This window comes from Callorhinus ursinus, unplaced genomic scaffold (genome assembly GCF_003265705.2).
Source record: "Callorhinus ursinus isolate GAN/ISIS: 27379988/994484 unplaced genomic scaffold, GSC_fseal_2.0 scaffold39, whole genome shotgun sequence".
Lineage (NCBI taxonomy): Eukaryota > Metazoa > Chordata > Mammalia > Carnivora > Otariidae > Callorhinus > Callorhinus ursinus.
This window is the reverse complement of record NW_027397101.1, coordinates 4,770,461-4,777,682: the sequence shown is the minus strand read 5'-3', so window position 1 is coordinate 4,777,682 and position 7,222 is coordinate 4,770,461. Positions and strand designations below refer to the sequence as shown.

The window sequence follows — 7,222 nt, the reverse complement described above, 5'->3', positions numbered from 1 at the left end:
TGATACATGTCTTTCTCTGATTGACTTATTTCACTCAGCATAACACCCTCCAGTTCCATCCACGTTGTTGCAAATGGCAAGATCTCATTCCTTTTGATGGCTGCATAATATTCCATTGTGTATATATACCACATCTTCTTTATCCACTCATCTGTCAATGGACATCTTGGCTCTTTCCACAGTTTGGCTATTGTGGACATTGCTGCTATAAACATTGGGGTGCACGTACCCCTTCGGGTCCCTACATTTGTATCTTTGTGGTAAATACCCAGTAGTGCAATTGCTGGATCAAATGGTAGCTCTAATTTCAACTGTTTGAGGAACCTCCATACTGTTTTCCAGAGTGGTTGCACCAGCTTGCATTCCCACCAACAGTGTAGGAGGGTTCCCCTTTCTCCACATCCCCGCCAACATCTGTCGTTTCCTGACTTGAATTTTAGCCATTCTGACTGGTGTGAGGTGGTATCTCATTGAGGTTGTGATTTGGATTTCCCTGATGCCGAGCAATGTTGAGCACTTTTTCATGTGCCTGTTGGCCATTTGGATGTCTTCTTTGGAAAAATGTCTGTTCATGTCTTCTGCCCATTTCTTGATTGGATTATTTGTTCTTTGGGTGTTGAGTTTGATAAGTTCTTTATAGATTTTGGATACTAGCCCTTTATCTGATATGTCATTTGCAAATATTTTCTCCCATTCTGTCGGTTGTCTTTTGGTTTTGTGGACTGTTTCTTTTGTTGTGCAAAAGCTTTTTATCTTGATGAAATCCCAATAGTTCATTTTTGCCCTGGCTTCCTGTGCCTTTGGCGATGTTTCTAGGAAGAAGTTGTTGCGGCTGAGGTCGAAGAGGTTGCTGCCTGTGTTCTCCTGTAGGATTTTGATGGACTCCTGTCTCACGTTTAGGTCTTTCAACCATTTGGAGTGTATTTTTGTGTGTGGTGTAAGGAAATGGTCCAGTTTCATTCTTCTGCATGTGGCTGTCCAATTTTCCCAACACCATTTGTTGAAGAGACTGTCTTTTTGCCATTGGACATTCTTTCCTGCTTTGTCAAAGATAAGTTGACCATAGAGTTGAGGGTCCATTTCTGGGCTCTCGATTCTGTTCCATTGATGTATGTGTCTGTTTTTGTGCCAGTACCATACTGTCTTGATGATGACAGCTTTGTAATAGAGCTGGAAGTCCGGAATTGTGATGCCGCCAGCTTTGTTTTTCTTTTTCAATATTCCTCTGGCTATTCGGGGTCTCTTCTGGTTCCATACACATTTTAGGATTATTTGTTCCATTTCTTTGAAAAAAGTGGATGGTATTTTGATGGGGATTGCATTGAATGTGTAGATTGCTCTAGGTAGCATTGACATCTTCACAATGTTGGTTCTCCCAATCCATGAGCATGGAACGTTTTTCCATTTCTTTGTGTCTTCTTCAATTTCTTTCATGAGTATTTCATAGTTTTCTGAGTACAGATCCTTTGCCTCTTTGGTTAAATTTATTCCTAGGTATCTTATGGTTTTGGGTGCAATTGTAAATGGGATCGACTCCTTGATTTGTCTCTCTTCTATCTTGTTGTTGGTGTATAGGAATGCCACTGATTTCTGTGCATTGATTTTATATCCTGCTACTTTACTGAATTCCTGTATGAGTTCTAGCAGTTTTGGGGTGGAGTCTTTTGGGTTTTCCACATACAGTATCATATCATCTGCAAAGAGTGAGAGTTTGACTTCCTCTTGGCCGATTTGGATGCCTTTGATTTCTTTTTGTTGTCTGATTGCTGTGGCTAGGACTTCTAATACTATGTTGAATAGCAGTGGTGAGAATGGACATCCCTGCCGCGTTCCTGACCTTAGGGGAAAAGCTCTCAGCTTTTCCCCATTGAGAATGATATTCGCTGTAGGTTTTTCCTAGATGGCTTTTATGATATTGAGGTATGTACCCTCTATCCCTATACTCTGGAGAGTTTTGAACAAGAAAGGATGCTGTACTTTGTCAAATGCTTTTTCTGCATCTATTGAGAGGATCATATGATTCTTGTTCTTTCTTTTGTTAATGTATTGTATCACGTTGATTGATTTGCGGATGTTGAACCAGGCTTGCAGCCCAGGGATAAAGGGCATTCCGAGTCTTTGACAAGGATGGCAGCGGTTACATCAGCGCAGGGGAGCTACATCATGTCATGACCAACTTAGGAGAAAAACTAACAGATGAAGAAGTAGATGAAATGATCAGAGAAGCAGATATTGATCGAGATGGGCAGGCAAGTCAACTATGAAGAATTCGTATAGATGATGACTGCAAAATGAAGGCCTACTTTCAACTCCTTTCCCCCCTTCTAGAAGAATCAAATTGAATCTTTTACTTACCTCTTGCAAAAAAAAAAAAGTTCATTTACTCATTCTGTTTCTATATAGCAAAACTCAATGTCAAAAGTACCTTCTGTCCTCACACACAAAATCTGCATATATTGGTTGGTGGTCCTGTCCCCTAAAGATCAAGCTACACATCAGTTTTATGATATAAATACTTGTACTACCTTAATGATAAGGAAGCACCTAATGGTCTCCTTGCAGTTCCATTTGCTCATGATTAATACACTCTTTGGGCTAGCCAGTTTTTCATGCATGCAGCTTGACAATTGAGCAGTCAGGCATTTGTATTAAAAACAAAAAATGAAAAAAACAAATTTAAAACTTCTTCAAATGGGTTCTAGTTCAATTTGTTAGTATAAATTGTCATAGCTGGTTTACTGAAAACAAAACATTTAAAATTGGTTTACCTCAGGATGCTGTGCAGAAAAATGGGTGAAGGATAACTGTCTAGATGCAGCCGCACTTAGCAGGACGGCCCTCTCGTACTTCTGGCGCCCCCACCCATGGTGACCATGACACTCATCCTGGTGGCATGCCGCGTGTGTTGGTTTAGCATTGTCCCGTGTTGTCGTAGAGCGAAATGGGTGTCAGGCTGTCACCATTCACACAATTTTTTTTTTTTTTAAAGAAACCTTTACCAAGGGAGCGTCTTGGGACTCTCTGCTTTTAAAACCCCCTGAACCATGACTTGGAGCCAGGAGAGTAGGTTGTGGCTGTGGACTTCAGCACAAGCATCAACATTGCTGATCAAGAAATTACAATTTATGTCCATTCCAAGTTGTAAATCCAAGTTTTTTATTGGAATAAAAAAAGACCATTAACTTAAAAAAAAAGAAGTTCTCATCACAAGAAAAGAAAATTTGTAAGTATGTGTGGTGACAGATGTGAACTACACTTATCGTGGTGATCGTTTCACAATATATACAAATACTGAACAATTATACTGCATATCTGAAACCAACATAGTGTTATATGTCAATTATACCACCCCAAAAAAGGTAAAAAGAATTGCAGAGCAGGAAGGAAGCAGCCAGGGATTCCAAACATGAGAATGACCATCGACAGTTTGCTCAGGGCCTGCTCTTTTCCTGTGAGTAACACAGGTTCTGTCATCTGTGTTCAGGATATGCACTGAGCACTCTTCCTCCATCAACTGCACCCCACGCAGAACCTCCAATCCAGAATCAAACTGAAGCTGTTTGGCCACTCGGGCTCTGGGAAAACCACCCTGGTGGAATCTCTCAAGTGTGGGCTGCTGAGAAGTTTCTTCAGGAGACGCCGGCCCAGACTCTCCTCCACCAACTGCACCAGGTTCCCGGCCTCTCCCCTGGCATCCAAGCCCGCAGGTAGGCGCCCCCGCCCCGGGCCCTGTCTCTCCGCGAGGTGCTGGCTTTTGTGCTGGCTTGTGTCAAGGTCTAGGGTGAGTGGTGGCTTTGTGTTGGTCTTTTGGCTGTGTTGACCTGATCTCACTGCCCTGTTGGCTTTAGGTGTCTAGCCCAGCTGTGGGCCCTGTGTCCACCCCCTTCTTGGTCTGCACTCGCAGATCGCCCAGCAATAGCAAGTCCAGGGCCTCACCGAAATCACGGTCACAGTGGCAAAGCTCCAAATGGCAAATGTGCCAATCCAACACAATGGTGTCGTGTTCTACTGGGGGACTCAGCCCTTGGAGACACAACGAGCTTGGATGAGCACAGGTTCCAGATTGCACAGACCCAATATTGGTCCCAGGATGGGCCCTTCCACTTAGGCTTTCTTCTTGGAAGAAAGAAGCTGGGCTCACCCAGTACCTTGAGAGCAGAGATTAGCAAAATTGGGTTCCCGTGGAAGCACCATCCCTGTGCATCTCAGTGTTGGTTGGTGGTTTTGGAAGGCTCCTTAATGATATCATGGTTGGTCCATCCACTCACATGGAGCCTGACCAGAAGGTGGCTTTGCTGTCTTCCCCCTCCTTCTGCAGAAACGACTATGGGTGGATTCCCACGCAGACCTGCAGGGTTGCCTGTGGTTGCCTGAGAAGCACCCACAGGAAGCACTAGGGAATTGTGCCACCTGAGATGTTATTTCTCCTAAATGCTCTTTAGTGAGGGAATTCCACTTTGCACAGGTAAGAATAGAGGCCTTCATTTAAATAAGGAATTAAAAAAAAAAAAAGGAATAGAGGTCTTCAAAGAGTTTCCCACACAGTGTCAATTTTGTTTGGGCTGAGGGGGCGCCCGGCTGGAGGCAGCACCATGTGGAGCCTGCCAGTCCAAGAGTGGCCGGCTCACCGGTCACCTCCTGATGCTCCCGGAGCAGTATTAAGGCGGTCCTCAGGAAAGCAGACCATGGCGCATAGGAGATGCCATGAGAGCCTCCCCGGGGAGATGGGGTTGGGAGGGGTAGGATGGATGGGGTAGCCGTGGCCTCCAGGGAAGGAGGGCTGGTTCCAAACACAGCCACACGGTCACTGCCCTGTGGCTCTGCCAGAGCCTGCGGGGCCGTGCTCTGCTCCCGCCCAGGTCACAGCTCTGGTCCCACTGAGGCCCACGAGAATGGCCGGGACCGGCTCCTTTCCCGGGACAGATGCCCCCGGCAGCACGTTTCTATCACTCTGACAGCAGGCCATGGTTGTGCCTTAGACATAGGCCCATGGCCCTGTCGTCTCCTGAATATGCAGGATGAGAAGGGCTGAGCCACCGGGCAGGACACAGGAGCTGGGGGGCCCGTGTGGACGCTGGCTGCCTCCGTGTGCAGCCGCTCCGGGCCCGGGGGCAGGGGTTCCCCCCGCCCCGCTTGTCCTGCGGCCACACACATCCGCGCTCTGTGGCCAGTGGAGGGTCGTGGCTGGCGCACTGTGGGGCTGCAGCAGGAAGGACATGCCCGGAGCAGAGGGGGAGCGGGTGTCCAGGGGGAGCGCTGCAGGGGAGGCGGCCTGCTGTCCCCAGAGAGGAGCTCAGGGGCAGGGGTGGCCCCTCCACCGGGCCTGCCGCTTGTCACCACTAGGGGTCAGCAGTCAGCAAAATCCACGATTTGCCGCTATGATTTCAGGGTCTCCCTGTGAAATTATTGTTTTTATGAGACTGAACACGCACTCTGTCCTAATGAGAACTCCGTGAGGCTCGGGAATGCCTGCCATTTATCAGATCCCGTCAGCTCTCCCTGGACAAGCTGACCTGCTACTGTGTAGAATCCTTTTGTGCACAGCAGATGATTTTCACATTTAGATCCTGGTTCCATAACTTCGTACACTTGAAGTCTAACAAGATGAAGGAAAACCAGTCTCCTTGCATTGATTTTAAATTGTGATAGAGTATTAAGTTGATATGAGGGAACATGTCCTAATTCTTCTCTCTTGGGAAGCATGTATTTTTAATGTTATATTACGTGTGTATATGTGTGTATATATATGGAGTCATATATATACATATATATGAATACAGGTATTTTTACTTAATCTATACAATGTAGTAAAAAGATGTTGGTTTTTCTTTCCTGTTCTCTTTTTTTTCTTTTCCCCTTTTTTTAAATATAAATAAACTATTGCTTGTTGCATTCGATTATTGGTCTTTCATTCAAAAGGAATCCTTTTTCTCTGCTTTGTTTTCACCCCTCAATACCACACAGAGCAGGGTAAACCACACTGAAGTCCAGAAAGTCCGTGGACTTAACACCAGCTTATCTGGGGGGTGTTATCACTAAAATTGGGAATGGTACAGGGAAATGGGAAGAGCCCAGAGGGTTTTCACATTTGTTCTCAGCTGAAGAAGGGAGCCCCTTCCGTTGTCCTTGCGTGACCCAAACACACATGGAATCTTGGAGGCCCCGCATGTGCGGGCACCCGGGGAGCTTTCTCTGTCTGTACAGACGTGCGGGGAATGGCCCGCAGGAGCTAGAGCAAACCTACGCTATTCCCTGTCCGGATTAGGGAACAGAGACATAGGTGGAATAGCAGGTCATTGCTGTGTTTGTAGTTCACTGAACTATCAAAGTTGCCTTGTGGCCCCTAAGGCGTCTGTTAACTCTGTGGTTTCCTGGAACAGAAATGGAAATTCTTTGTTGCATTCTAGAAATACTTCATATTGAAACTATTGTAGAATTGCTTTTCTTTTTTGAATATCCTACACGGTAGGCCAATCAGCTCAAGTTGTTACAATGCTAGGAACTATGAATTAAGTAGATAGCATGAAAACATCATTTTTCAAGAGGGGAAAGCTAACTTAGCCTCAAGTGGGAAATTTTTTTTTTAAAGATTTTATTTATTTATTTGACAGAGAGAGGCACAGCGAGAGAAGGAACACAAGCAGGGGGAGTGGGAGAGGGAGAAGCAGGCTTCCCACAGAGCAGGGAGCCCGATGCGGGGCTCAATCCCAGGACCCTGGGACCATGACCTGAGCTGAAGGCAGACGCTTAATGACTGAGCCACCCAGGCGCCCCTCAAGTGGGAAATTTCTTGCCCAAAATATCAGTCTCTGAACTATATGGCTAAGATTGTTTCAGTGTCATTATTGATAGATTATTGATGAGTTTATAGAAAGGATTTTGAATGGATATGGTTCCTGTGTAAATGGGACCCTATTTGAAGGTAACTAAAGGGATAAGATGGAACATGATAATGTGGTGAGTGTCCCAGGGTTGCTCTGGGCAGATTTGGGCTGGACTGTGAGTTTGGTTTTTCTATCTAAAATAAAAAGCCTTCTCATCACTGACAAAAGCAGAAACAGGTACTAAGCATTAGCCTCACGCTGAGGCTATCAGTCACTAGAATGATTCTGGAAGAACATGATATTATCAGCATCACATGCCCATGAGCTCAATGTTCCAGAGCTGTGCGTCCCCCCCATTTTTATTTTTTATTTTAATTTTTAAATTTTTTAAATTTTTT

The 7,222-nt window shown here is 45.4% G+C and overlaps 1 pseudogene; it reads left to right on the top strand.

Annotated features, from left to right (window-relative positions):
* The window catches only part of LOC112808535 (calmodulin-like), a 3,765-nt pseudogene extending 967 nt beyond the window's left edge, over positions 1 to 2,798 (top strand).
* Positions 2,799 to 7,222: the final 4,424 nt, after the last annotated feature.